Raw genomic sequence first — 11,709 nt, 5'->3', positions numbered from 1 at the left:
CATTTCAAAGAAGAATAATTCCCTGGAAATCCTAAATTGACAGGAGCAAAGACAGCCTGAAGGAAAGTAGTCAGAGAAAACTGTAAGGTCGGGATCTAATGATTAAAAAAGAAACTTCAAGAAGAACTTCAACCCTTAACTAAACCAATGGGAAAAAGAACGACAGTTGGCAAGCAGATTTCTGCATAGGGATCCTGATTAGGGAGCCTCTTGGGTTAATTTAATATTATCAGTGTTGTTCACCTTGCTGTAGTATGCCTTACCATTAATACCATTTAAACAGATTTCTTTTTTCTTAAAGCATATTTGGCATCATTTATTTTCAATGAATACTGATCATGGCAATATTAAATTTGATGATTCATATTGAATCTGAGGTTGATTTATAGCAAAGGGAGTTGGTTTTTCGGTTGGTTTGCTCTTTTTCTTTTTTTCTTTTTTTTTTCTTTCCCTGGTTCACATGCTTGCATTTACTGCTGGTGCTGTTGTCCTAAGTAATGCTGAGTTTGCATTTCAGTTAGGAACCTGGGTTTTTAGAATTTTTTATGAGGACCATTTGTAAAGAAATAGCTACATACCCTATTTCTAATGTGTTTCTAATGTAAAGAACAATGTATTTAGAGAAAACAAGCTGCTTTTATACAAGGGAAAAAAAAGAAGTTGGGATGCAATAAAAATTGAGTGAATAAATTTCATGTGTACAAAATCATTTTCCTTTAGACTGTATCTGGGGTCTAAGGATATGTTTTCCACCCTAGATCATCTGCTTAGTAACAGTTAAATATAAAGGTATATGAATCCAAGAGCGAGAGAAAAAAATGGTGAAAAAATGAGCATTCTTCTATTAAGACATGTGAAAATGCACTCATCTAGTTAGCTTTCCAAAAGTTAGATATTTAAGCCTGAATTGCTTCAACATAGGTTCCCTTTTATACTGAACAGAGAAAAATAAGCATTTCCAGCGTGCAATAAACTCAATTCATTCTACACTAAAATTATTATGCCTCTTTGTGATTATAATGCATTATTCTTCAATAGTTATTCAGAAAGACATTATAAAAGACAGATGGATATGACTAGAACAGACCTAGGTATCTAAATTTGAAACATCTGCATTAATCTGGGTTGAATTCCTGCTTTATAATTAACCTTTCTTTTCTTGATTCTTAATATCCTTAATGCCACTTAGCTTTAGATAAAGTAACAGGAGGGCAAGAGCACTTCCACCAGTGAAACTGTACCAGTGACAATGGAGAATTACCCCAAAAGGCTGCTATCAACCCTGCTAACCTGTTAGTACTGCAGGCATGCCAGCCTTTATTTCATTTCTGACTAAACTAAGCCATTTATCTTTAACTGACTGTAACTTACTATCTTAATAAAAAATTAAAGTTCACATCATTGTAAGGTGCCATGGCATGACAGCAAGTTACAATGCCTGTCACTGTGAATGATGGAATGACAATAAATTCATGTGCACCCTTATGCACAAACACATACAGGGAAACAATTTTTAAATGCAGCTTAGTATTAGGCTCTAGCCTGTCAGTGTTTTATACTGAAAAAGCATCTTTGGGAAAGGAGTAAGAGGACCACAATATGACTGAATCATCAACGTATTTTCAGCCCTATTCAGGTTAAAGTACAAGTAAAGTCACACTAAACTATGTGTCACTTTTCCCATGATTTTTGGTTTCACTTCAAAATCCAGCTCTGCCAAGTCTGAAGCTGTTGATAAGGAGTTGACTACAGCTTTTCCTCGTTAGAGCTGATCACTGAGGCACCAACTTGGTAAGTAGGACCTATCAACTTCATTGACTTTAACTGCTAATTTCCATATTTCTTTTAATAGCTGCTAGTGTTGCAGACTATTCAGGAGAGAAGGCAGCCTACCTGCTAATTCTGGCAGTAGAAGTAGCTTTGGAGCACTGGCATGAGACTGGTCCTTCTGGTTAAAAACACAGAGGAGTAGCTCAGAGATAACTGATCTGTGTTGTGCTTCCCACTGCTCTTCCCAATTCTGCACAAGTCAAGCCTGGAAAGGTTCTAGCTCCTGCACTTCAGCTTTTTCCTCTGCATTTAAAATAAGCAAGCTAAATCCACAGCTTGAGAGAAATTCATAGTATTCAACGATTGGAAAAATGAGTCACAATATAACTTTAAAATACCAGTACAAAATTACTCCTTCTTAGAAGTCCCTGCCTGATTTTTCATTCCTTCATCCTAGGACAGAAGAATTAGGCTATTTCAAAGGAATCTTTTGTTGATTTAAGTTGATCTAGATGTCTCAGAGGATAGGGGCTTCAAAATCAATGCCCAAACATTAACTTATTTACCACATGCTGCACATTAAGGGTGTGGTGTTAAAGCAGGAAAATAATTACCTCAGCTCCCCCCCAGTCCCACTTCCCTTTCCTTTTCCACCCTTTTCTTTTGTTTTCAAAAGCTATCTGACCTTTTCCTTTTATTCTGAGAAGATGACTGTTGGAAGTAGGAAGGATGAATGTCATTGACTTTGGTCACTGCCACTCAGGATATCTAATGAAACTTAAGAGGGTTCTTTAGTTGTTAAACATGCTTAATTCTGAAAAATAAAGGCATGTCTGGAAATTTCACTCCATATTCAGACCTCAGTGATTTTCTTTAATGAAAGTGGATGGTCTAGAATATTGTCTTTCCAATTGCTACCTCCTATTGTTGTTCTTTTTGCCTACTTTATTATTGTGTTTATTGCCTCTATTATCAGCCAATGTTCTTATCCTCCAGTTGCCTGTTCAGATGAGCTCTGGAACAGCATGCTGCTATTTTGATCAATATCCAAAAAACCCAAAAAACAGTATAAAGTGGAAGACACCATTTTTATCTCTCAGTGGATGATCCACTGCAATTATTTAAACTTCTTGTCCCCAAGTTGGTCAAATGATCATTCTGTTCCACCTTTTCTTTCCAGAACTAATTGGAAGTCCAAAAGTAACTTAGCATGCTGGAAAATTTTACATTATGAAAAATAGGTTGTAGTAAGTGGAAATTGTCTTTTGATCTTTGGTCCCTTCATTTTACTCAAAAGTGAAAAACTTTTTTCTTAATGAAAACTTGCAAATTTTGCACCCTGTGGGGATGTTTGCCCACTCATTCCTGAAATCAGGGGAAGTCTGGAGATTTGGAAGCACTTTTTTCTTTTTAATCTAAAATTTTAAGTGCACTTATAAAGTGAGGAATGACTGCCTAAGTAGAAGTAGAACAGAAAAGTGGGGCTCATAGTGAGTTGAAAAATAAATGTAAATTGATAGCACAATTTTCTTATTGTATTCTTATTTTGTGGGGGATTAGCAGGGTTGTCACACATAAAATACAAAACACAATTCTTTCCAGCCTACTCTGGTGAGGATGGAGTTCTGTGCCTGCTTTTGAACATCACACTTTAAGAAAGATAAATGGGAGAAACCCAGAGGAGAGCATGAAAAATGAGGTAAGGTTTAGGAGACATGACCTGTGAGAAAAGGTTCAGAGAATTAATTTAGTCTAGGGAAGAAAAAGAGACTGAGGCAGAACATGACAGCCATACTCCCATACTCTACCACATAAAAGATGGTTATAAAGATACTTCCTCCTTTATTGTGGGAAAAAAGTAGAGCAAAATGTCTTAATTAAAAAAAATCAGTCTAGATATTAGGAAAAAGCTTGTTATTGTGACAAAGTCCTAGAGAAAGCTGCCTGTGAAGTTTCATTAATCCCTCACTTTAGAGGTTTTTAAGTCAAGATAGAAAAATACACTTTTCTACATCCAAGGAAAACTTCACCCCCTTTAAGGTGGGCAAGATAATCCCTTGAACTTCTTTCCATCTCTAAATTTCACTGATTCAACACCTTCTTCAGACTTACCTAGACAATCATAAAATGGGAGGACAGCGCTAGCTGTTGACAAGGCTCCCTCTTGCTAGTCACACCTAGACCTTCGAAGCCTTGTGTATGATGCATTGGCTGGGTCACAATACTGTCAAAGATGTTGTCATTTCAAAAGAAACAGCACAGCCTCTCTGCTTTTGGTGGAGTAGGTTTGGAACTTGATGATCTTTAAGATCCCTTCCATCCCAGACCTTTCTATGATTCTATGATTTTGAAGACAAAATTGATTCAAATGGTATTGATGCAGTATTATCTTCCTTGTCTGGAGAATTCTGAATCCGTTTTTCTGAAATATGTGAATATCCTTACCTTTTATGCATCTTCCCAGGCTCCATTGTTGCTCATGATGAAGTAGGGTGTGATTTATCTCACCTGGCTGAAATAATTTAATGTCAAATATGGCGTTCAGTTAAGTGTAATGTTGGACAAGTCCTCTGTACTGCAAATGAGCAATTTCAAATGCCTGAATTTAGCAAATTGAAGTCAGATTATAGTTATCCTCAGGCTAGTTAATTCATCCTGGAGAGTTTCTGGAGCACTTTGGCTGTCCATATTACATGTCTACTTGAAGGTGAACTGGCTAGCTCCCCATAGTGTTCTGAATGGATTGCCTTAGGTTTCAATGGACCCTAAAAGTATCCTGGGCAATTAATTCATGCACAGGCATGTGTGTGGGGTACCTGAGGCACAGTGTATCTGTCTTATTTTGGATTTTTACTGTAGGATGAATTGAATTGGACTAATTCAGATGTCTAGCATGTTTTTCATGCTCTATGTTGTGTATACAGAAGGATGAAGGTAACACTTTCTAACAGTCTGGCAACAGGCACCTCTGTTCTGGCAACTGAACTGGACCTGCAATTTCCTAAAAGTGCCCAATTGCATCCACTGATTATAATTGGAATTTTCTATGTAGAAAATTCCAATTCTCTAGACCAGGAAGATAACATTGCATCAGTATCATTTGATTCAATAAAGGAATTTGTCCTCAAAATCATAGAAAAAGTAGAAAAAGGAGAAATCTTACTCTAAATTTCTTTACACCAACATACATGAAGTTAGAGAAAATGAACCCTCTCTACTATGTCTACACTGACAATATAAACAAGGCTTTCATGTTTAGGTAAGTTATTAGGAAGTACGAGAAGATACATTTTTTTTGAGAAATGACAAAGAAATGAAAGGGAAGCATTTAAATACAAAAAAGAAGTAGAGAAGTTGGAAAATGGAAAATGAGGGAAGAAAATAAAAAGTCCAGAATTGTTGTTGTCATCCAGAGAAACTCTTCTCCTTGTTGCTTTTTACTAAGATTAATAACACTGTACTAAAAAAATATATGTTGAAAATAACTTAATTGTAGCTACAAATAAAATATTTTATCCTAACTTCAGCATCAATACAAATAGCATATAAAACATATCTGTTTCAAAGCCCAGGTGCCTAATATAAAAATGGAATTAACCTCACCCTCTCTCAAATGACTTTGACATCTCAAATGAGGTTTAAGAGGAATAGCGTGGGTTTGAAGGCAGAGTTCTCAGTAGGCATGCTGCAGAGCATTAGTCAATAGAGAAAGACATCTTTGTCAGTATCACTTACACATGCATCCAATCTGCTTGTGCATCATGAGGTAGTGTGTGCTATATTTTCCAATTTGCTTCAAAACTGAAGAGTTTGGGATTTTCTTTCTTGGATTTCTAGGACTACTTTAACACTTTACCCATTGCCACCATCAGCTTCCTTCTTACCAGAATGAGTCTGTAATTGAATCACACATATGTAATAAAAGTCCCATTTTAAAACTTAAAAACTTACTGCAGCGATGAAAACACTTTATTTATATAAGAATCTGTAGGAATAAATGTTTTCACTTATATACTGTATGAACCTTAACTAATAATTATGTTCAGCAGAAAATTGTCAGTCTTTCACAATAATAGTACAAATAATACAAGAGCTATGAAAGAATAACAAGCAAAGCAATGATTTTGAAATTACAGCATAAAGTTATGTTAAAATATGTGTCATTACAATCTTTGTATACTAAGGTATCACTGAAAATTAGTCATTTTGCATGTTAAAAAGAAAGAGTTGCAGCAGAGACTAGATGGGAATAAGATATTAGAATACTCATTAATTTGGCAGGCATAAAAGGTATAACAAAGGATGGCTATGAGGACGGTATAAAAATTCAGTCAATGGTCAGTTCAGAAGTGAGCTTATGAAATATGTCAGGTCAGCAGAATTTCCTAGATGCTCATTTCAGCAGCCCAACATTTCCTTAGCACTGACCAGGAGGATTAAGCGCCTTTTGATTAAAAATAAGTAAATAAAAATAAAGCTAACATATTGAATTTACCTTCCCTCTTCCATCTGAAGTGACTGCCAAGAAGTAGCATGGTGTCAACAGAGCAACAATACTGGTAGTTCCTGTAATGTAACAATTTACATTAGGAACCAATTTGGAGCTGCAAAAATTGTTTTACATACCATAACAGCTGTATTATGGCAAAGTAGTAAAAATATCTTTCAGCCAATCAACTCACCTGTGTTTCAGCTGTTTGTGTGCAGATTAAAGTCTCTAAACTCAGCCACCACTTAAAATGTTCTATGTGCTAAGGCATACTCATCTGCTTGGCAGCTGTTTCCTCACCTAGGAAGTAATTCCCACCCACCATGGGCTCTTACCATGCACACATCTACTCTGTTTTGAGTAGACAGTGTTTAGAGATCATACCTCAGTTTTTAGACTGAACTGTGTTCTCCAGTTCTAGAAGATCTTAATGAAAATCCTATTGGAAGAGATTTTCTTCCACAAAAGATTTTTTATTGAAATGGCAAAAAGCCAGCTCAGCATACCAGTGAATTTATTCAGTATTTTTTTAGCTTGTGATTAGGTGGGTATCTGGCTTCAAATTAAGAACTACCTGGAATCTTTTGTAGCAAGGATTGAAAAGTCTGCTTTCTGAGGAAAATAAGTAAGTCAGTAAAATTTAAAATTTGATATTATGATATTATCTGGTTTCATTATTAGGAGAGAGATTGTTATCATCTATGTCATCAATTTGATGTCAGACTGCCCTGTTGTTCCAGACCTGCTAAAGATAATTGGTGTTTATTACATCAGAAATGTAGTAGTTTCTAAAGAACTTTTGTAAGACCCTTACTTATTTATGTCTTAAATTCCATAAGAGAGACCCAAAGTCCAATGTGCACGTATAAGTTTTAAATATTTAAATTTATAAATAATAAGATTTGACAGGGTAACAGCAAAAGTGGCTCAGATGCAGTATATTTAGGTGGAAGATTTACTAAGAGACTTAGAGCCACTGACTGGCAGATCCAGTTTGGGCTGCAATATTTTCCCCATTTGAAAAGAGCAGAATTTGTGTGCCACCTTTACTCCTTTCATTTAAAATGTTTATCGCTTGTTTAGAACACCTTAAGTTCACAATTCATGTACATTATTCCATATCTCAAAGTGTAGAAGCAAGGTTACTGACAACACAGGATTGATCCACAGAAAACCTTAGAGCCTTGATAAGGTTTTCAAGACACTTTGTTGTGGCAGTTGAATAAACTGAACTGAAACTTCTTCTGTTTTTTTAAAGTTTTTTCCTTCTTTCCAACTACACGGCAGACAAGATCACAAAAATATAATGTCAAAATAAACACACATCTACACAGGTGACAGCCTCCGGAAGAGTCTGTGACTGACATAGCATGGAAGTATAATTATACTTTTGGTTTTGTGGAGGGTGGTCTTTTTGCAGGTCAGGGCTGAGGTCCCTGGCTGTGTGGGGGAAGTAAATCATATTTAGGTAGCCACTTTATCCTGACTTGGGAATGTCAGAAAATATAATCTGAGACAAAAAAAAAAATTATTCTATTTTATTTTTACTTGTTTTTCATTCTTCAAGAGAAATAGATGGAGATTGGTAGAAGAGGGATGTAAAAGTGCACATTTTCTGAATGTTTATCCCACCTCCACATGTACATCCCCATACAGGAATGTCAGATTACACCTTGGAAGTATAGATAACAGAGAATGCATCAGCCATGGGTGTGGCTGACTGTCAAGTCAATCAAGCCTCTTCTGGAAAGAAAACACAAAGGATCCTGACAAGGAGAACTTCCCACAGTTTTTTCTCTTTGGCCATTATGCTGTCTGGTTGGTTTTCCTTCATCAGCCTTCTTTGGGGGACTCACATTACAGGTAGCATCAGCTAAAAGCCACGCACATTGTGAAGGAAGAGGATCATAGTTGTGGGTCGAGCAATTTTGTGGGAGCCCAAGGGCCTCACTATCCCTGTCCTGCCCCTGTCCTCATAGTGCCACCTACAAGCACTCTGACATGAACCGCGTAATGGTACTTGTCAGCCACTGTGCCCTTGCACCATGTAATGGCAGGGGAGAATTGTAAGCCACAAAGGTTTATTACTCAGACTGAGTCAAAATAGAGTCAAAATCCTGTCTGACAGGAAAAGCTCATCACTGTGAAAAATGTAAGTACAGTCCTATTGTGGTCAGACCTTGTAGGACCCAAATGGAGCACAGAGCTGTGCTGAGTGGGTGCATTGCTTTGGAGGTACAGCACTGTGTCTAGAGCATTGAGAAGATACCTTCTTCACTCACTGTCAGTCTCAGGATAAACAGAATATTTTGCTGTGTTTGCCAAGATTGCTTCTGAGCTTTTTGGTGGTGTTGGTAAATCGTGATTACACAAGGATTAAGAGGTGGTCTGGGGCTGGAGTCAAAGTGCCTCTGCCATGAGAAGGAGCATGGAAGAGGAAAAAGAGTGATATGAATGGAAGGGGAAGAGAGGGACTGGTGAGCCATGAAAATTTGGGTCTGCTGCTTCTACTGCTTATGCTGGTCAAACCCAGACTTCCCTCCACAGTGACTGCAGCCTGTTCTGCTATCTGCAGTGGCCATGGGACCATTCCATAGCCATGATAAAATGCAGCACCATAACTGAAATCAAATATATCCAGATGCAGGATCCAGGAAAGAGAAAGAGCAGAATATTTCCTTCTATTCCTGAAATGAGGAGGAACCGTAAAAAATACTGAACAACCAAAACCAAACAGTAAACATAATCTGTATTTACTAATCAACAGTGTGTTCCCTAACCTTTAAGGGAGTATAATCATAAAATATTCTAGATGGGAAGGGAACCGCAAGGATAATTGAGTCCAGCCCTTGGCCCTGCACAGACTCATCCTAAAGAGTCACATGATATGCGTTAAACCATTGTCCAAACACTTCTTGAACTCTGTCAGGTTTGGTGCTATGATCACTTCCCTGGGCAACCTGTTGCAGTGCCTAAACACCCTCTGGTGAAGAATATTTTCTTAACATCCCACCAAAATCTCCCCTGACACAGCTTCATGCCATTCCCTCGAATCCTGTCACTGGTCAGCAGAGAGAAGGGATCAGTGTCTGCCCCTCCTCTTCCCCTCATGAGGATGTTGTAGACTGCAGGGAGGCCTCCCCTCAGTTTCTTCCAGGCTAAACAGGCCAAGTGACTTCAAACATTCGTCATAAGGCTTCCCATCTAGACTATTCACCATCTTTTTGTCCTTCCTTTGGACACTCTCTAATAGCTTTATGACTTTTTTTATGTTGTGGCACCCAAAACTGCCCCAGTACTCCAGGTGAGGCTGCCCCAGTGCAGAACAGAGCAGGACAATCCCCCATCCTGCCCAGCTGGCCATGCTGTGCCTGATGCCCAGGGTTGGCCTTCGAGGCTGCCAGGGAACTGCTGGTTCACGTTCAACTTTCCAGCAAAACTATGTACAGATAAACCTGTCACTGGTATTTTGGGAGCTGCAGGTAAAAATCAACATGTGAGGTGATTAAGTTTGTTTATTGAAAAAATATACTTATATACTTATCAAAATACTGTTTATTTGAGTACACCAGCAAATAATGGTGTACTGAAGACAGCAGAAACCATAATACTTAGGAAGGAAAGCAATTATGAGATGAAAAAGAGGGATAGAGTACATATTTGATACATCAAAATTCTCTACTGGTTTAAAAGTATAAAGCAATTTATTCAACTTATTAAAGTAAGAATTTATAAAATACCCTTGGACTCTGGTTTGTACACTTATCAAATTCAAAACTTCACATATAAAAATGACTGGAACTTGATTTCTCATCTCATATAAAAATCGTGATTTATATTTGAACTAACAATAAGTCTCAAGACCCACAACTATCTTTTAGTGAGGTAGTTTTTCCTCCCTGGGGGAAGAGAAAAACTATTGGAGCACACATAAAATTTAGGTGCTTTAAGAATTTCTCCAGGACTTCTATTAGATTTGCTATCAGAAGAGACAATAAAATGGGAATTTATGTTTTTTCCTTAACAAATCTTATGCTTTCTGATGTGGTATTTTGTCACAGCAATTAAGGTTGTTCCTTGAAGTACCAAACTGAAAAGTGATGCTATGGTGTTTATTTTAGGTTTGAACACTTAAAGAATATGAGGAATGTTTGGAAAATAAAGTTCATATATGTTATTCACATATTTTTTTCTGACAGATTGCCTCTTCACAGAGGAAGGGTATGGCTTGATCATGACTTAAAGGAAGAGATACTGATTTAAGCTGCTTTCCTCAGTAAAGATTGCAGCCATGTAGAAAATAAATTTATGGTTGCGGTAAGAGAAGGCAGAAGAGGCTGTACCTCTTCTAGGTAAGAACAACTTCTTAATATGTCCCAAAAAGAACTGGCAACAAAGGAGTAGAACAACTGTGATGTGTCATAATTTCTACTGCCAGTGCTCGGTCACTTCTAGAGTTATTACAATGTTATGTAAAGCATCTTTAAATAGTTTGTATAGGGTTTATCTCATCCAGGCAGTTCTTGCATAAAGCCTGCTGTGATGCTAGGGATACTCATAGGACTTAGCTGGACTTGCTTAGCATGCTTTCATATATGACAGCTGGCAAATCAGGGCTGGATACAGAAAATATGCTGGGGTACCCTTGGCAAATGTGGCAAACCCTGAAGCACAGACTGCTGGCCTCAGCTGGAGCAGAAGTGCAGAGAAGCTTTTTTTGGTTGTCCTTAAGCTCAAAGAGAAATGGTTATGGATACTGGACTGCTTCTACTTTCATCCAATTACTGTCTATATTAGTATATGGAATATCTTAGCACTTCTAAGACAAAGAGCAGAACCTAAAAAAAAATCTCTTAGCTGTGAATACTCACTATTAAGCTAGAAAATAAATTTCATAAATTTTCTCATTCTCTGGCCCTATGATGCTTTACATTTAGGGTAATGCAGAAACACTTTATTACTCTTGTGTGTCTTGATTAGTTGGGCTGTTTCCCAGGGAGCAAGAAATAGGTCTGAACAAAGTTTATTCTTCTCCTAAATCCCAAAAGAAGTTTCATGCAGTGCTTTTCATCCCTAACATATTTTATAACATGAATCCAATGTTTGACCAGTGATTTTCTAGATGCAGGAAGTCAACAGTCACAAAAGAGCTCTGCACATCATTCCAGATAGACACACGTCAGGAGTTAAACTCCAGGCAGAAATCCCATCCTGCCTTTTTTTTTTTTTTTCAAGTGAGCATGAAAGAAACAATGGCCACTGACATTTCATTACTCAGACATGATTACTTGAATTGTAAATAGTAGTTTCTGTCATCCCACTCCAGAGCCGAGTATCTTCAAGCTCAGGGTTTGGAGATAACATTGCCTCCTCACCCCACTATACTTCTTTAAAACCCCATGAAGCCTAAGTCTCACATAAGCAACTTGGATATTGTATTTGCAAGGTTT

The 11,709-nt window shown here is 37.4% G+C and overlaps 1 long non-coding RNA gene across 1 annotated transcript; it reads left to right on the top strand.

The window, feature by feature from the left end:
• The first annotated feature begins 489 nt into the window (after positions 1-489).
• On the top strand, positions 490-10,612 carry LOC140684639 (uncharacterized). The gene is made up of 2 exons (XR_012057225.1): positions 490-1,791; positions 10,459-10,612. It is a non-coding gene; the product is annotated as an uncharacterized lncRNA (long non-coding RNA).
• Positions 10,613-11,709: the final 1,097 nt, after the last annotated feature.

Source organism: Taeniopygia guttata, chromosome 1, assembly GCF_048771995.1.
Source record: "Taeniopygia guttata chromosome 1, bTaeGut7.mat, whole genome shotgun sequence".
NCBI lineage: Eukaryota > Metazoa > Chordata > Aves > Passeriformes > Estrildidae > Taeniopygia > Taeniopygia guttata.
The sequence above is the reverse complement of the archived record's forward strand: the minus strand, read 5'-3'. Positions and strand labels throughout refer to the sequence as shown.